The sequence below is a fragment of the Macaca mulatta genome, chromosome 12 (assembly GCF_049350105.2).
Source record: "Macaca mulatta isolate MMU2019108-1 chromosome 12, T2T-MMU8v2.0, whole genome shotgun sequence".
NCBI lineage: Eukaryota > Metazoa > Chordata > Mammalia > Primates > Cercopithecidae > Macaca > Macaca mulatta.
The window spans coordinates 75,283,656-75,303,176 of NC_133417.1; the positions used below are offsets into that span (position 1 = coordinate 75,283,656).

General features: G+C 41.3%; 1 long non-coding RNA gene across 1 annotated transcript; it reads right to left on the reverse strand.

Annotated features, from left to right (window-relative positions):
- Positions 1–7,229: 7,229 nt before the first annotated feature.
- LOC144333571 (uncharacterized) lies at positions 7,230–17,817 on the reverse strand. The gene is made up of 4 exons (XR_013402328.1): positions 17,753–17,817; positions 11,768–11,902; positions 10,446–10,640; positions 7,230–8,129 (listed from the first exon to the last, which is right to left on the reverse strand). It is a non-coding gene; the product is annotated as an uncharacterized LOC144333571 (long non-coding RNA).
- Between the last annotated feature and the right edge of the window lie 1,704 nt (positions 17,818–19,521).

Genomic DNA, 19,521 nt, shown 5'->3' on the forward strand with positions numbered 1-19,521 from the left:
TGGGATTGAAGCTGAAGTTATGTGATGGTACTAGGGAAAGATGAAGGCAAATATTGTTGAATGGAGTGAATGAGATAAAGAGGCAGCCTCCTCCTTTGTCTCTGATCCAGGAGAAGGGGGAAAAAATTAACTGCTATTCTTTCTGGGTCATACACAGATAATTTACTGGTTTTTGAATTATAAGATGTGAAGGGTAACTAAATTCATATGCAGAACAGATAAATCATCTCCTTCCTCTAATCATTCTTCCTCCTCACCTTATCCTTTCCTGCTGCTCTCTCTTCAGATCCAAAAGATCATATATAGTCTAGCCTCAAAGTTACTTTTTTTGGACTTACTACGCTTTTTTATGTCCCTATGTCTTGGCACATGTTGTTTTCTGAGCCTGAAATAGCTTCACTTTCCTTCTGTATCTTGAAAAATCCACTCTAATTTTCAGGAGCCAGCTCAAGTTTATCTTCTTTATAAAGTATTTTGGGACTCCCTAGATGGAGTAAGCAGCACCTTAATTATTCTACCCACACACCATGCTTGTGCTTCTAGTATGTCACTTATCGTATTATGTTCTCATCATATGGTAGGAAAATATTCGGAAAGGTTATCTCACTGAGGATTAGACTCAGCTGCATGTACTAGTGGCTTGAAGAAAACGGAAGGCTATTTCTCTCTTATAAAGGAAGATTAGGGGGAAGCAGAGTAAAGCTGGTATGGCAGCTTTGCAATGTCATCATGAATCCAGTTTTCTATCTGTTTGCTTTATCATACTCAGCTCATAGTTTTCATTTTCAAGTTCATCTTGAAATTGATGTCCTCAATGGCTGCTCAAGCTCCAGCCATCATACCCATGCTCTAAAAAGAAAGAAGGGGGAAGAGGAAGAATGTCATGTCTCCCCTCTTTTAAGGAGACTTTCTGGAAATACCATATAATAATTCTATTTATAAATCATTGACTAGAACTCGGTCACAGAACCACATCTAGCCGTAAGGAACTCAAGAAATTATAATCTTTATTATGGCAGCAGTATGCTGAATTAAAAATTGCGCCATAAGAAATGAGAAGATAATGGATGTCGAGGGACAGCTTGTGGTCACATTATCTGATATATATTTATTTCTGGTAATTCTTGCTGCTTCCCATTCCTCTGCCTATTGAATCTGAGCAATCCATGGCTTTAGGAAGCAGTTGGAATCCAGGTAAAAACAAGGATCACATGTGATGGCTTTAAAATTTACAGCCATAATTCAGGTGTGCATAACTGTCACTTTCTTCATTTTCTGAACTTGAGTTGCCCACAAGCCCCTATTTCCATGTATTGCTAGAAAATAGTCTCATCAATTAAAGGTAATGTAGTCACTTCTGTTTTAAAATCAGATCTCTTTGGGGTATTCAATCAAATTCAGGGCTCTTCCCCCATCCCCCACCCCCCCTTTTTTTTTTTGCCCTCTCACCAGGAGGTGATCTGGTTATCTAAGGCTCTTTCTGCCATTCTCTCATTCTCTTGGACCTCCAATTATTAGGTATGGTATATGTCTGTCTCCTTCTCTACCCATGAACTTCACAGAGTCTGGGGCATTGTTTTGACTGTTTGACTTTCTCCAGCGCTTGTTGCAGAAGTTGATACATAGGAAATAGTTAAAAATGTGACTATGAATTTATGAGTATACTTTAGATGCATCACATAATTAATTCAAATAGTACCATAATGATCTGAAAATCCTGTACAATTAAAAGTCTATTTCACTAAAGCCCCTGGCACTATGTTTATAACTTTCTTATAGCACTAATAATCCTCAGTTCTGTTATAGTAGTTTGTGCGCTTGCCTCACCCCTCATTAGTGTGTCTGCTTCTGGAAGAATGTTCCTGATCTTTGTAACTTTCACAGGTCCGGAGAAGGCCAGGGACATAGTAGGTCTTCAGTCAATGAAAATGAATGACTGCAGGAATAGGGGTTGGCACTTTATAATCCACCACTTAAAAAATGACTCTCACATGAGAACAAACAGATTTTATTAGAGCTATTTAGAATGATATCAATAAAAACAAGTTGATATTTTGCCTTTAATGAAACTCTTCTTTTTTAAGAAAAAATTGCTGTTGTTTTTTCAGAAATCCTCCACCAACTTTACTTCACCCAGAAAAATGGTGTGAAGAATTCAACCACTTTATTTCACAGTGAGTATTTCTTCCACTAAAAATTGCGTATCTAGCAAGGCCTTGATCAGTGATTGGAGAAATCCAGGCTGTGGAATTTACTTGGCACTAGAGGTTGTTATGTCTGTTAGCACATTATGACTCAGGGTTTCTTTTAGTAAATGATAGAACATCCCTTTGCAAGATGTGAAAGGTAAGGCATTCCATTTGACTCTCAGTTATAATAAGTCCTTCTTATCATATGGATCACATTTATCTGAGAACCTACTTTGTCCTAGGGCAAATATTGACAACTTGTCATGTTTAATGGGAAGAGATGAAACATCTAAAAATCCGATGCCCACACTGGGACTAAAGAGAAGGAAGGTAGCAGCCTCCAACAGAGTTTTTGCAGTGTGAAAGTTGGGCTTGCTGTAGGATGTATGGCTTGGGAACAAGGGTCCAGTTTCCAAGATGACTGAGGGGCAAAGTAGAATCTCAGGCCTGGGGTACCAAGGTAAGGTATCCCAGCCAAGGCTGTGAAGGTATGAGGAACAAAATGGAGGCCAGGCTGATGGTGTGACATACCTGGTAGGAGCTATGTCACTAGGCAAGAATTACTGGGACTCAGACAGGAGTAGAATCAACAGCGAAACCAACAGTGGCTCAGCGGTGGGGTCATGAGCTTTTGGACCACACCAGTCCTAAATCTGAGAAAGATACTCAGACTACTGGAGGGGGTTACAAGACCCCAAGCTAGGGGCCTGGTGAGTTGTGGGGACAGGAATCTAGACCAGGCATTACCAACCATACCAAGGCACAGGAGCTTGGAAGAAGTGCTGTGGGATCTAGCATATCAAACAAGGTGTTCAGAGGTCATGGGAGGAGAAAAGAAGTGACCAAAATAGCTGATAAACAAGAAGCGGGGAAGGGTCAACACAAATTTTTCTAATTTATGCCTCTGTGCAAACTTAGTTTTCACAAAGAAGCCAGGCAATAAAGCAAAGTGGGTCTTTTATCATCTTCCTTAATAAATCACAATACAGATCAACAATCACTTATCCATAATTCCAAAATCCAAAGAGCTCCAAAAGATAAAAGTTATTTTGTAGTCGAGTCATTTAACAGCAAAACCTAACCTTACGTGAACTGATTTGGTTAACTATGAGGCTATTTATAGTTGTTATTTATCTTACTTAATGTGAATATTCATGTGTTTGGCGGCAGATATATTTGTTTGATTATAGTGTGCTGCCCCAGATCCTGCTGGGGCTGTTACATAATATACAGTAAATGTACCAGTTTCCCTTTCTAAAATTCGATAGAATTCTGAATTCCAAAATACATTTAACTCCATGGGGTTTGTGCAAACAGCTATGAACCTGTATTTCATTGTCATTTTCATTTTCATTTCAAATATAGTACAATTGAGGGTCCCTGAATTCGTTTGCTTGTCCCTTCCCTCCTGAACTTTTGCCATGTTCCTCAGGAAAGGGGAGTGGAAAAGAACTCAAAGAACCCTACTAAGAAAGACTGTGTTGGAACATGACCATGAAGTTGAAGGCCAGGGGTGGAGGGTATCTCGTTGCCCCTTCAGCCCCACATTGACATTTTTGCCCTGGCTGCAGAATGCACTAGGAGCAGCCACAAGTCAAAGGTGATGGTGTCAGGCCATGTTGAGAGGAAAAACAGATACTTGTAGGAGGAATGATGCTCACATAAGAGCAGTGGAAGAGCCACTTCCAGAGGTTTGGGACCCAAAAGACTAGGCAGAGAAAACTAAAGAGCTGAAGACATGCTGGTAGCTTGGGACCACATTTCGGACCACCCCAAGGAAAGAAATCTGGGAGCTAAGGTTCCAATGATTTTGCTGGTAAAGGCTGGATCCAAAGACTTTTCCTTTTCATTTCATTGCTGCACAGAGATACCCTTGACTGACCTTGTCTAAGCTGTTGTCCTAGAAAAATCCATTACATATTCACTAATACAGCTTCCCATACCAGACTCTCCTGATGCCTCTAAAAATGTGATTAGACTCACAAAACTTTGGCTTATGTATTCTTTTTCAAGAGTATGTTTGTAATCATAAACTAAGCACAGTATTCCTTGGATGGATTTGAGAATAAAGGTACATAATTGATGACAGGGATTGGACTACACACAATGCAGTTGACTCTTAAACAATGCAGGGGTTAGGGGTGCTGACTACCCACCACCTTGTGAAGTCAAACATTGCCTATAACTTTTGACTCTCCAAAATCTTAACTACTGATAGCTTACTGTTGACTGGAAGCCGTGCCGATAACATAAGCTGTTGATTAATACATATTTTATATGTTATATGTTTTATATACTGTATTCTTACAATAAAGTAAGCTAGAGAAAAGAAAATGTTATTAGGAAAGTCATAAGGAAGAGAAATGTGTTTACTGTTCATTACTTGGAAGTGGATCATCGTAAAGGTCTTTGTCCTCATCTTTTTCACGTTGAATAGGCTGAGGAGGAGGAAGAAGACGAGGGGTTGGTTCCGCTGTCTCAGGGTTAGCAGAGGTGGAAGAAAATCCACGTGTAAGTGCATCCGTGCAGTTCAAATCCCTGTTGTTCAAGGGTCAACTATGCAGAAATTCCTCCCTAACACTGATGGTTCCTTATGGCAAATCCTATTATACGCCAATTCAGATCTGCTATGTTTTTCCCAATTCTGAGAATTTCAGATGCACTCATTCTGAGCTGCAAAAGGTCTTGAATACTAGAATGGAGGGCTAAACACAGAAAACAATGCCTTTGAATGTGTATACTATCAGGAGCGAGCAAAAAGCATCCTGTTGAAATTGCAGGGGAGGGAGAGTCTGGAAAGTTTATAATGAATCAGGAAGGCAATTAGAAATTAAGTGATTATGTGGTTTATTCCTAGTTTAAGATGGATATATGTCATCAGTCTTCTTTTTGTTTAATGAGTTGTCTTTACAGTTTTTTATTACTGAAAAATTTTATATAGTAGGTGTTCATAGATTCCTTACGCACCTCAGCCCTCCAATCCTGCTTTCCCATAACATCTTAGGTTCTTCAACCATAAATTCTTCTGCAATATTTTTGGGAATATTTCTCAAAATTGGGGACTGATTATTATATTACATATCTTTAAATAGAAGCCTGCCCACCATTCCCAAATAATATACTTTCTTTTTTCTTTTTTTTTTTTTTTTTTGAGACAGTCTCACTGTGTTGCCCAGGCTGGAGCGCAGTGGCATGATCTTGGCTCACTGCAACCTTGGCCTCCTGGGATCAAGTGATTCTTATGCCTCAGCTGCCCGTGTAGCTGGAATTACAGCTGTGTGCCACCAGGACCAGTTAGTTTTTGTATTTTTAGCAGAGATGGGGTTTCACCATGTTGGCCAGGTTGGTCTCAAACTCCTGACCTCAAGTGATCTGCCCACCTCAGCCTCCCAAAGTGCTGGGATTACAGGCGTGAGCCACTGAGCCCAGCCCCAGATAATATCCTCTCATTTCATAGGGGAGACTGCTGACACTAGGCTGCCGTTACTCAGCCTATCAAATGCAGTTTGACCAAATGCCATTCATTATATTTATTCAGATCTCTAGTTCAATATAAACAATGATACTCACTGGTTTTGAAATGTCTGTTTAAAGAGAGAGGCTTAGTTTGTTTTTATACTTATCTTGCTTGTATTAGGAGGCAAGGGAAAGAAAGATGGAGGATTAAGACCTTCAGATTATAAGCTTTTCATTATTGGAGGGACTGGGCTGGAGAAGATGATTATCTGGTAATTTTAGGAAAATTTCTTTTAACCTGAATTATACAGATAATTGCTTCAGTTCCCTTTGTAAACCAAGCCACAGTAAATCTAATTGTTTCTCTTTAAAGAATAAATAGGACTAAAAGTTCCTTAACGGCTTTAAGACCTTTAATACTTTGTCCTCAAGTGACTGCTGAGCCGTAACAGAGTCGATTCAATACTCTAGGTCTTTTTTAGTCCATGCTGGTCACTACCCACCAAAAGATTTTGTATTACTGCTGCAGGGATCTGAACAAGCTGGTCTGGCTGCAGCCTCGTGATTATAGCTATGTAGACAGGGGACAGGGGTGTTTGTGTGTGCATGTGCATATGCGTGTAGGAGGGCCAGGGAGGTAGGAAAGCAGGAGCACTGGGGATGTGGCTTAGTGTGTTTCACATTTATTTCCAGCCTCCTTAATTTGGAGATAGTAGGAGAGATTTTTTAAAACGTCTAAAAGTCTAAAATACTTTTAGTAAACCTGTTTGGGGCATTTTAAAAGAAGCATCAGTCTGTTTGGTTCTGAACCTTTGGTTTTTAGTGATAATTGATTCATTTATACGTATTAGTTATGCATTTGTCAAAGCATGATTCCTGACAGCTTAGTTATGATAAATTTAATGCAATGTTCACATAAATTCTGCACTGCTTTTTATCCATATGCTAGGACCCTGCTTGATGTGTTTTGTCACCTCTATAATGTGTGGTTGGCTTTGCAGAGATTTCATTATCAGCCCTTTCCCCTATGACTAAAGCTATTTGCATAACAAGTTTATCTGGTTCAAGTACCAGCCAGACTTCTGCTTTGTCAGGAGGCTCCATTCAGAAGTAGCCTTTCGATAAGATAAAAATAATTTTCATTTTGTCAACTTCACCTTGGTCCTAATGGATGCCACTTTTCTTTTTAAGTTCAAACTAATTTCAGATCTTTGGAACAAACTACAAATATACTTTCCAAGTCATTAATCAGAAGGTATTTGTGAGCTATGCTTTCTCATTTTGCCTCTAAAACTTTAGGGGTTTTATTAGGAATTAAATTTAGGACCTCATCATCAAAGGCCCTTGAGCCGATTAGTGAGACAATCAAGATGGATTTCTGTTGGTCAAGGGCAGTTCCACCAACAGCATCATGGCTCCTCAGCTTTGGATTTAATAATGACTTGAACTATATGGTCACCTGCACATGAACTGTTCTTGGAGTGGTTCGCTTGGGTGGTATAAGGGAGAAAAAGTAGTATCTTTTCCTCACGTATTGTGAGGTTAATGGCTGACAGTCCTATAACAAAAGACAGATTAACAAGAGAAAAGTAAAACAAATTTATTTAATGTAAGTTTTATGTGACACAGGAGCCTTCACTCAAAAACCGAGTGAAAACTACTTTTGTGGTTAGGTTTAATGAATGATGGACAGTTGTATAGAAGTATGATTAAACAAAAAAGGGGTATGATCTAATGGTACTCAACTGGGGGAGACTTAGCAAGTGCTCAGATTCTTCTCAGCCTCTCTGTGTAACATTTCTTCCTTCTGATTATAGGACAGGTCACCCCTCACATGAGGATCTTCAAGAGAGAGGGACTGGGAGAAGGTCAGAGGGATGTGTTTGTGGTTTTCTTAATTGTCTTCTGCTTAAAATACTCAGTATGCTGAGGAGCCTTGTTTTGGGGTAGCGTTTCCTGAACTGCATCAGCATCTAGCATACTGGAGTGTCTATTTCTCATTTCCCAGAGTGAGCATTGTGGCTGAGCCCTGCCATTTAGTCACAAATGTTGAAGCAGCCTTTCCTATCCCTCTAAATGACATTCAAATGGGTATAAGCAGTTGCACTGAATGTTAACAAGATCACTCTGAGCCATAAAACTACAAAGACTAATGGTCATTTGCATATGTTTATTCTTTAAAAATTGAAACTCAGATCTGGAACACTTGCTTTCACTGTAGGCCTGAATGCTGATAAAGCTAACCATTTTGGGGTGGTTGTTTGCTTGACATTGATTGTATTTCCCTAAAGGCAACAATTCTCAGCTCTTAGCCTTTCTCCATTTTGTGTTTCAAGGCTGCTTAATTCTACATGGCTTATAGTGTCAATGAACAACACACTTGCAATGATAAATATCGTAACTCAGTGATTAAGTTCCACAGATATTCTTGGCTATTTAAGTCTTGTTGGATTCTCAGGAGGCCATGCGAAGGGTTAATACTTCCTAGAGTAGAAGGATACAATAACCTTTATTTACATTACTTCACAAATTTGTAATTTTAATTAAAATGAGCAGTGGTATCTCTAGTGACAGACTCTGTCCGTTTTAGATTTGTTTAGCCAATCATTAGCTATTATGATTTCTTGAATTAATTAGCATCTCTTGAGCTACAGGGAATTAATGAATTAATAAAAACTCATGGAGAAGCTCAAAATTAACAAAAAAAAAAGTTAACCCCCCCAAAATTATCCACTCCTCACTTAACATATATTGATCAATATGCTTATAAATGCAACTCAAATCCTTTCTTATTTTGAAATATTGGGATTTTGTTTTTCATGAGAAGAACAAATAAAGCTATGTGTGAATTTCAAGGTTATATCTCCCTGAAGAACATCTAATTTAGATTACCTAATAGATCATCTAAAGACTCCAAGGGCCTGATTTGATCTGACTTATACCCTACTTATAAAGTCAGCTAATAAAATCTGATTTTCTCATAGTGTAAACCAGGAAGCAGTTCAGTGTGACTTGAAGTTTGAAACATGGTACTCACATATACCTGAAATATTCTAGGAATATATCCTGTCTTCTTAGGAACCATGGCAATATGAGATAAATGAAGGTTTAGCCTCATACAAAATAAGAAAAAGGCATAGTAACGTGAGTAATCTAGACTGTTGTCAGCGTATCCTGTTTATTTCCTGACAGATGCTGGGTTTAGATCTTGTGAGAAACCAGATCTGTAGCATATGTCATAGATTTTATGTTAGTGCTTGTGACACATTACGTTAGCTGACTTTTGTAGCTGCTGTGGATTCATTAAATTATGTCTGTACCATTTTCTCCATACTGGCTTTTCTTTCTTCTTTTAAAAAAATTACACTTGATTTTCATACTGTAAATCGAAAAGACTCTATAATTGAAATAATAGAAAGTGAGGGTGAACGCTGCATTGTCTGTGTGTGCTTGTGCCTGGTGGTGGTGGCTCACACATTCGCCTCTCCCCAGAGTGCCGCCTGGATCATCACCAGGAAGAGGCAGCTGTGGAAGAGCAGTGCTATAGCATATGTATCCAGCTGTGTCACTTACTGGCTGTGTAATCTTGGAAAAGATATTTAACCTGTTTGACTGCAGGTCCTCAGTTGTCAAATTGGGGCTGAGAGTAGTATCACTGCGAGGATTAAATTACATAATGTATATAGCGCTTGACAAATAATAATAATTAACATACGTAACTCTTTTTTTTTTTTTTTGAGATGGAGTCATGCTCTGTTGCCAGGATGGAGTGCAGTGGCACGGTCTCGGCTCACTGCAACCTCCTGGGTTCAAGTGATTCTCCTGCCTCAGCCTCCCAAGTAGCTGGGATTACAGGCATGTGCCACCATGCCCGGCTAATTTTTGTATTTTTAGTAGAGATGGGGTTTCACCACGTTGGCCAGACTGGTCTTGAACTCCTGACCTCGTGATCCACCTGCCTTGGCCTCCCAAAGTGCTGGGATTACAGGCGTGAGCCACCGCACCGGGCCTATATGTAACTCTTATGCTAGGCACTCTTCTCTACGTGTTGTATAATTTACTTAATCCTCTTAATTCTATGAAGTAGTTCTAATATCATCCTTATTTTATGGAAATTAAGGTAAAAAGAGGCCAAGAGTCCCAAGACCACAGCTAGTAAGTGGTGGAGCTGGAATTTGCACCCCAGAAAATTTGTTCCAGAGTTCACACTCAACCAGCAGTAGAGATTATTTTTATTACCCTTTGCATTTGGTCTGCGCTGCCATTCTGAAACTGTGTTTTGAAAGTGGCAATGACTTTCTCTTCTTTGACGCCAATGTGGTGTTTCAATCCATTGTCCACTGTCTCTTTATTTAGACTTCAGCTCACTTACTTCCGCAGTTCAGGCCTCTAACACACACACACACACCCCTCCACCCCTGCTTAATGGCAACAGCTCCCTCAACCTGAGAGAACTGGCTGCAACAGGAGTCAAGACAGAATCAAGCCAGATGTGGCGGCTTATGACTGAAATCCTAGCACTTTGTGGGGCTGAGGTGAGAGGATCGCTTGAGACCAGGAGTTTGAGCCTGGGCAACAAAGTGAGACCCTGTCTCCACAAAAAATTTAAAAATTAGCCAGGCGTGGTGGTGTGTGCCTATATAGTCCCAGCTACCAAGGAGATTGAAGCGGGACGATCCCCTGAGCCACAGGAGTTTGAGGTTATAGTGAGCGAATTGTGCCATTGCACTCTAGCCTAAATGATGAAAAGAGACTTTGTTTCCAAAAAAAAAAAAAAAAAAAAATTCGACGCAGGCTCACCTTCACTTCTTTGCTCAAACCCTACCTTCCCCACCTGGCCCGGGAATACCTTCTCCAAGTTGAGTATCTCTCTTTGCTGTCAGCCAGCCACAGTCTTCTCCATGGGGAAGGAACAGTTGGAACGAAAATGGATGCCTGGACTCTGGGAGGCAGAATCCACAGTGCTTGGTAACTAACTATAGGAGGAGACAGGTACTACAGAGAGGGAAGAGTTAAACATGACTCCAGTGTTTTCAGAATGGAAACAGGGCTTTTTTGAAAATATATATTGGAGAGATTAAGAGCACAGGATCTAAAGTCAAATTGTATTCTAGCACTGCCTATTAGATTTTTGGCCTTGAACAAGTCACTTAACTTTTCTGAGCCTCAATTTCCTCATCTGCAAAATGAGAATAATAATACTTCTCTAATAATAACAGTTGGCATTAAGATCAAGTCCGTATGTGGTAGAAAACCCAAAAAACAGTGGCTTTGAAGAATTAGGCTTTTATTTTTCTCTCACATGAAATCAGCTGGGAGTTAGGCCACATATGTACTGCTGGTGTGGCAGGGCCACATGGCAGCCACCCGCGCTCCTGCCCTCAAGCTGCCCCACCAAATATGATTTCCATTCCCATGGAACCTCATGGGCCAAGATGGCTGCTGGAGCTCTGACATTCACATATGTATTTTAGCTAGAAAGAGAGAAAAATGCAAGTCTCCTTACCTTAAGACTCTCTGGGCTGGGTATGGTGGCTCACGCCTGTAATCTTAACACTTTGGGAGACCGAAGCGGGCAGATCACAAGGTCAGGGGTTCAAGACCAGCCTGGCCAACATGTGAAACCCCGTCTCTACTAAAAATACAAAAATTAGCCAGGTATGGTGGTGGGCACCTGTAATCCCAGCTACTCGGGAGGCTGAGGCAAGAGAATTGCATGAATCCGGGAGGCGGAGGTTGCAGTGAGCTGAGATTGCACCACTGCACGCTAGCCTGGGTGGCAGAGAAGGACTCCTTCTCTGGGGCAGTGGTGGGGAGGCTCTCTGGCAGTGTCACACAATGTATCATTAGCTACAACTTTATCACATGGCCACACCTAGCTGCAAAGGAAGCTAAGAAATACAGTCCTCTGACTGGGCAGCAGTGGACCCAGGTCACTACTGGGGCTCTATCCCTAAGTAAAGGGGAGAGTGTATGGACAGGAAGCAATCTGCATCATGCTACTTTATAGGGTGACTGAGAATTAAGTGAGATACAGAGTGAAAGCTCAGCAAATACTAGTGATGAGTATATTATTATCAAATGAATAGTATCAAATGACAGTGATGAATACGATAACTCACAATAGTGATGCTATCCAAAGAAATGTACGAGTCAGGGAGGGAAACTATAGGGCCCAGAGGGGGAGGAATCACAACAGAGAGGATCTTGAGGAGTAGCTGTCAGGATCCCTCTGAACCCCAGGGCTGACGTGTGGCCTGTGGGGAGAGAGAAGGAAAGTAAGGACAAGGTGGGAGCAGTAGGATGGCCGTGTTGACACCTTTCCCGGTCTTCTCCTAAGAGCTGTGATGTCTTCCTAGTTCAGTGCAAAGCTCCCAGCTTCCTGCCTGCTCTTCCATTCTCTGCTGCTTCTGTTATAGTGCTTCCACAGGCTCTGGTGCAGAAGGAAATCTGGCTCTGGGTCAGTTAGAATTTTAATTAAAAATGGAAATGCAGGCTCATGTCACCAGTACTACATTCTTTCAGCCCGGCGATGATTTCTGGCAGGGATAAAAATAACAGACATAGCCCTTTGGCACTAATGAAGAAAGGGGTGTATGTGTGGGTGTGTTTTAATGAATTAAAAATGTATAACCGAAAATTTAGATACACTAAGTCATCATAGATTCTCTTGGTCTTATGTGCTTTTGGGCATATGTGCGGCTTCCACCACCTTCTTAGTATTTTAATTCAGAACTTTCTAGGGTCATCAAATGCATAATATTTAGCTGTCATACCAGCTTAGTGAATGGAGGGGGAAATCTCATAATTTATTTTTAGTTTGAAGGGCTATTTAATGATTTTTTGAAAGAATAATTTTATTTAAAAGCCCATATTTTAGTGAATAATGAGAATTTTTGCCTTTAAAAGAGGCCCAAAGGTGGAACCCTGAGGCTCAAGCAGTGCTTCACACACACGTACAGAAAACCTGGCTTCAATCCCCCATGTCATGGATCGAATTGTGTCCCCTCAAAATTCCTATATTGAGATTCTAATCCTCATTATCTCAAATGGGGCCATTACAGATGTAACTAGTTAAGATGAGGTCATACTGGAGTAGGATGGGCCCCACTCTAGTATGACTGGTGTGTTTTAAAATGGGGCAGTGTGTACACAGACACACAGATAAGATCATGTGAAGACTGGCGTTATGCTGTCTTAGGCCAAGAACTACCAGCAACTAGGAGAGAGACCCAGAACAGATTCTTCCCTAGTACTTCCAGAGGGAGAATAGCCCTGCCGACATCTTGATCTTGGAATTCTATCCCTCAGACTGGAGACAACCAATGTCTGTTTTTTAAGTCCCTCGGTTTGTGATACTTTATTACAGCAGCCCTAGGAAATGAATACACTCCATGACTGGGTAGTTACAGGACCTTAAGGCATTTGATCTTCGAAGACTTTGTTTCCTAAGCTGTGGGATGGTAATATTCACCCATCTACCAGTGAGGATCACGTGTACCCTTGAATATTGTAGAGCAAGCTTGTCCAATCCTCAGCCCACGGTCCTCATGCGGCCTAGGACGGCTTTGAATGTGGCCCAACACAAATTTGTAAACTTTCTTAAAACATTATGAGTTTTTGTTTTGTGATTTTTTTAAAGCTCATTAGCTATTGATAGTGTTCATGTATTTTATGTGTGGTAGAAGACAATTCTTCTTCCAGTATGGTCCAGGGAAGGCAAAAGATTGGACACCCCTATTGTAGAGCATCACTACAATGTCAAGTATTAATATGAAACCATAAAACCATAGTGTATTTTCTTCCCTCCCTACCTTCCTTTTTCTCTCTTTCATGTTATTTTTTGTTTAAATATGTATTATAAGGGTTATGTTAAATTCCTCCTCCTGAACCAACTGCACAGTAGTAAAAGTGGGGAATTTCTGTAATCATCAATGATTTGCTGGCCTTCATAGAGAACCTCAGGAACTAAATATGTACTGTACCTTAAGATTTCTTGGTAACAAGTATCTCTCCATAAGGAACAAATTATAGAATGAGATGGCCAATTAGTGTCATCTTGCATCCCAGCACTGACCAACTGATCGCCTCCCTGCAATGCTGTGTTAAGGAGGATTCTGGCACTGCATCTAGGATAGAGCATCATAATCACTTAGTGATATTTGCTATGGGTCTGAACTGGAGTAGTTGTAGCTCATAGCTTTGTGGACCTACACTTTACATTTCTTTTTAATGGTGACCAAGTTCTTTGTTATGTGAAAATCTTTATTCATGGCAAAATTCATTTAGCCAAAGAAAGCAAATTGGCATACGTTCAACTAAATCAGCTGTAGCCTAAAAATACCTGAGAGCTAAAATAAAAGTAGTTGAATAAATTTGAAGTTGTCTGTGTGAGGAGTACAGATAATAATATTAACAGTAAGATTTATTTAAAGCTTACTGTCAGATGTTGCACATCTGACATGATGAAATGCACTTTACTTGCATGATTTCAATGAATCCTCACTGCTGCCATATGAAGTAGGTTACTACTCACACAGGAAGCTGAGCTTCTTATAAATCAAGTGATGGGGGCGTGCGCGGTGGCTCCCGCCTGTAATCCCAGCACTTTGGGAGGCTGAGGCAGGTGGGTCACTTGAGGTCAGGAGTTCTAGACCAGCCTGGCCAACACAGTGAAACCCTATCTCTACTGAAAATACAAAACTTAGCCAGATGTGGTGGCACGTGCCTGTAATTCTAGCTACTTGGGAGGCTGAGGCATGAGAATCGCTTGAACCTGGGAGGTGGAGGTTCCACTGCATTCCAGCCTGGGTGATGGAGTGAGACTGTCTTGAAAAAAAAAGAAAAAGGAAACAAATCAAGTGATGGGTTTTAGGCCTCACAGCTGGCAGAGCTATCATTTAACACCAGGTCTGTGACATATTTCAATATCTGCTCTGACGCTCATGATGCTAGAGTGTGCATGCATGAATATGTGTGTTTGAGGTGAAATTCACATAAAATATTAACTGTCTTAAAGTGAACAATTCAGTGGTATTTAGCACATTCACAATGTGTGCAACCACCACTTTGATCTACTTCCAGAATGTTTTCATCACGCCACAAACAAACTCCACATCCGTTAAACAGCTATTCCTCATTTCCTTCTCCCCTCCAGCCCCTGACAAACAGCAATCTGCCAGATTTACCTATTTTGGATATTTCATATAAATGGAATCATACAGTAGGTGACTCCCTTTTCTTAGTATAATATTTTTGGCCAGGTGCAGTGGTTCACACCTAGCACTTTGGGAGGCCAAGGTGGACAGATCATTTGAGTCCCAGAGTTTGAGACCAGCCTGGGCAACATAGCAAAACACTGTCTCTGTGAAAAAATGAAAATAAAGCAAAATATAATGTTTTTGAAATTCGTCCATGTATCAGTATCATGTATCGTTATTTCGTTCCTCTTTATGGCTAGATAATATTGCGTTGTTGTTGTTGTTTTGAGACAGAGTCTCGCTCTGCCACCCAGGCTGGAGTGCAATGGAGCAATCTCGGCTCACTGCAACCTCCGCCTCCCAGGTTCAAGCAATTCTCCTGCCTCAGCCTCCTGAGTAGCTGGGATTACAGGTGCCTGCTACTACACCCGGCTATTTTTTGTATGTTTAGTAGAGACGAGGTTTCACCATGTTGGCCAGACTGGTCTCGAACTGCTGACCTCAGGTGATCCTCCCACCTCAACCTCCCAAAGTGCTGGGATTACAGGTGTGAGCCACCGTAACCAGCCCATATTGTGTATATTTTGAGGCAGCATATCAGCATCCTATGTACCTCCTTCACTTGGAAATATGAAGAAAACCCAAGTCTGGCTACTGAGACACCTCCTCCATTTCCCCCTGTCATTCTCACATGGTGCCATGGATGACCAGGCTGCTAAAATATCACGTGCTCTCCCTCTCCCTGGACATGGAGTGTTTGGACGTGGTCTTCTGCCCGCCTGATGCATGAGGCCAAAGCACCCACAGGCTCTAGATGTAGGAGAGCTGGCTATAGCTTAGCATATGTGCTTTCCCTAATCCACTTCTAGTAGTAGTTTTTTTAATCTGGCTTTTTCTGGCTACCCAGAACATTCCATCTTATAGGTGCTGGGTGTTTCTGGGTGATGATTCAGATCTCTGCTCCAACTAGAGCAGCAGCTTTCGTAATACTCTCCCTGGATCTCATCACAAATTATCCTGCACAAAACAGTCAATGTGATCTTTCTGAATCCCTAAACCGATCAAGTCATGCCCTACTCATAATTATTCTGTGGCTTCTCAGTGCTTATAGGGTGCACTAAAACTCTTTAACACACAAGGTCATAAAGGATCTGCCCCTTTCTCTGCAATATCATTCTCTCCTCCAAACTCCCTGCACATTCTAGAAAAATTGAACAAGCGATGCTTCCCCTGACTGCCCCAGGAGGACTCAGAGGACCCTTCCTTCACGCTTTTATGTCAGCGTTGTGCCTTTTACATAACTTTATAATAGAGAGGGGAGAGGGAGCATGTCAAGCTATACTGGAAATATTTGTTTCCACATCTGTCTCCCCACTCAAACTGTAGATTCCTTGAGAGCAGACAATGTATCTTTACTGCTTCATATCCCCAATACCTAGCACAGTTCCTAGAACATGGCAGGAACTCAGTAAAGTAAATATCCGTTCCTTTTGAAGAACCATTAATTCTTTAGAGGAAGTGATACTCTTAAAATTATACACCCCATGGCCGGGTACGGTGGCTCACGCCTGTAATCTCAGCACTTTGGGAGGCCGAGGTGGGTAGATCACTTGATGTCAGGAGTTTGAGACCAGCCTAGCCAACATGGTGAAACCCTGTCTTTACTGAAAATACAAAAATTAGCTGGGCATGGTAGTGGGCGCCTATAATCCCAGCTACTCGGGAGGCTGAGGCAGGAAATCACTGGAACCCAGGAGGTGGAGGTTGCAGTGAGCTGAGATTGCACCACTGCACTCCAGCCGGGACAACAGAGTGAGACCCTGTCTCAAACAAAAAAAAAGGAAAAAAAAAGAAAAAAATTATGTACGTCATATAATGGACCTAGTTAGAAGTTGGATGTTAGAACTCATGATCTTTGGACAATCTCTTCTAATGACAAACACAATGCTAACGAAGAGAATAAGGGGTGGTAAAAGTGGTCAGATACACCTTCCTCTCCCAATATATACACACTATCCCAGAACAAAACTTAACATTTTTTTTCCTTTGAGACAGTGTCTCACTCTGTTGCCCAGGCTGGAGTGCAGTGTGGTGATCTCGGCTCATTGCAGTCTCCACCTCCCAGGGTCAAGCAATCTTCCTACCTCAGCCTCCCAAGTAGCTGGGATTGCAGGCCCATGCACACCCAGCTAATTTTCTGTATTTTTAGTAGAGACTGGGTTTTGCCATGTTGCTCAGGCTGGTCTCCAACTTGTGGGCTCAAGTGATCCGCCCGCCTTGACCTCCCAAAACCTGAAATTTTAACTGTAAGAAGAAACTTGATACGGATTGTTAAATTGATAGCTATGTGGTTAGCTGTGGATTCTTTTTTGGTTGCATTGAATGCATGAAAATAATGTCCAAATGAATCTTCCCTGGCAATCTTAGTGGTTATTCCTCTCCAAAAACTTCTGCCCATTCCTCTCCATCCCTACCTTCCCTCGTTTCCCACCACCAGCTCCTTCATCACGTGGTTTAGAATTCCACAGAAAGGTTGAAGAGAAGCCACTTCTGAACTCTGGATTACAAGAAACATCACCATTTGAAGGCTGCCTTAGGGAAATATGCAGAGATGATGGGTAAAACTCCAGATGTGGAAAAGTTCAAGGCCTATGAATGCAACTTTACTTCCTCACTGTAAAATAAAATTAGGTTAAAATCAAGGTGTTGGCAGGGGAAAAAAGATTAGGGGCACATCTCACAGATGTTAATTTTGGCCATGTACATTAATATCTTAATACCTTAATATGATACATATATTAATAGCTTAATGGCTTCACACTAATAGATCTTACTAAAGAAAAATGATTTAGGATGGTAGTAAGCAGAAGAAATGATTGGATAATTTTGAATTTGAAGGATTTTTGCCTTTAGATGTTTCCATGGAAGATATTTTCTATAAAGGTGATGCCTTAAGTTTATACTTTTCCAAACATGTGATATTGATAGGCCACATATATAAAGAAAAGGCCAAAAACATATTATGAAGGAAGGAAGGGAGAAAAGAAAAAAGAGAGGAAGGAAGAAGGAAGGGAGGGAGGGAGGAAGGAAGGAAGGAAGAAAGGAAGGAAGGCAGGCAGGCAGGCAGGCAGTTATATTCAGAATGTTCATTGTGATGGATGAGAATGGAACAAAAACATGAAGTGCTCAGCTGGGCTGAAGTCACAGGTCTGCAGGTGTCAAGAGCAGTGGTGGCTCCTGTCGGTAAAAAGACTAACAGGGCCCCAAACAAGACAGGATTCAGAGTTGGGACTCCTACTGGAAGCCAGTAAATGAGGTGGTTCATTTAGGCTGATAAAAAGTATCTGGGAAAAAGAATGGGATAGGGGACGGGTTATGTGATCCTGTGCTCTAACTATAGCAATTTCTTCTACATGTTCTCCATCGTCTGGAGTGATGCTCACCATCACCAAGGACCATGACTTTTAGCCACCTTCTGGCTGAGGCTGGTAGAAGGATATATAAGCAGCCAAGACCTGTAGCTGCCACAGTCATAGGCTCTTCCATATGCCTACTAAGACCATGGGACAGCAGCACAAAATGCCATTCTAAAACCTGGCTCTGGGCTGGAGACCCAGAGAGCCAAGCAGACATAACCATAACGTTATTAGAATAGGAGGGTGAGCACAGGGGAAATGAGAGGGAGAGAGAAAACAAAATCCTCTTCCTCCTCACCCTTTCAGTGAGCCTGCCAACTGAAATTTCAAAACACATGAATAGATCTAAAGCTGAGGAGAAAACCCACCAAAACAACGAATGAAGCATAAATTCATTTGAAATGAAATTAAATTCATGGAATGGTCTGAAGGATTAATGTAGATAACTATTAACTTTAAGAAGGAAAACAATTTGGGATAAGATATGTAAAAACTAACTCTAATCATACAGTTGGGGCAGGGACAGCATCCAGTGTGTGATTTAGGCATGCATAGGTTGTTTTTGTTTGTTTGTTTTTGTTGTTGCTGTTTTTGAGATGGAGTCTCACTCCGTTGCCCAGGCTAGAGTGCAGTGGCATGATCTCGGCTCACTGCAACCTCTGCCTCCCAGGTTCAAACGATCCTCCTGCCTCAGCCTCCTGAGTAGCTGGGGTTACAGGTGTGTGCCACAACACCTGGCTGATTTTTGTATTATTAGTAGAGATGGGGTTTCTCCATGTTGGCCAGGCTGGTCTTGAACTCTTGACCTCAGATGATCCGCCCTCCTTGGTCTCTAAAGTGCTGAGATTACAGGCGTGAGCCACCGTGCCCGGCCTAGGTGCACATAGGTTTTTGTACTCAGAGAGGGGATAGAACTACTGGAAAATTTATAGTTAAGCAAACATGTTAAACTAATCTGTAGTTAAGCAAATATGTTAAAACTACAGAAAAACAATGTCTAGTTTCTAAACCAAAAGAAGGAAGAAAGGGTCTACAGAAAATTTAATCAATCTAACAGAAAGCAGGACATGAGGGAAAAAAGCATTGGAGGAAAAGGGTGGTAAAAAGAGATTTCTATCTATATGGCAGTCCTTTTGAATTATCGGGCAGTCAGTTTTTCCCAAGATTTCCAGTACACAAGCAGTGGTGTGCTGGTAAATGTTTAAACTAGATGGTTGGGCGTAGGGGTGGGAGTGGGGCTGATTTTCAGTGTGTACTCAT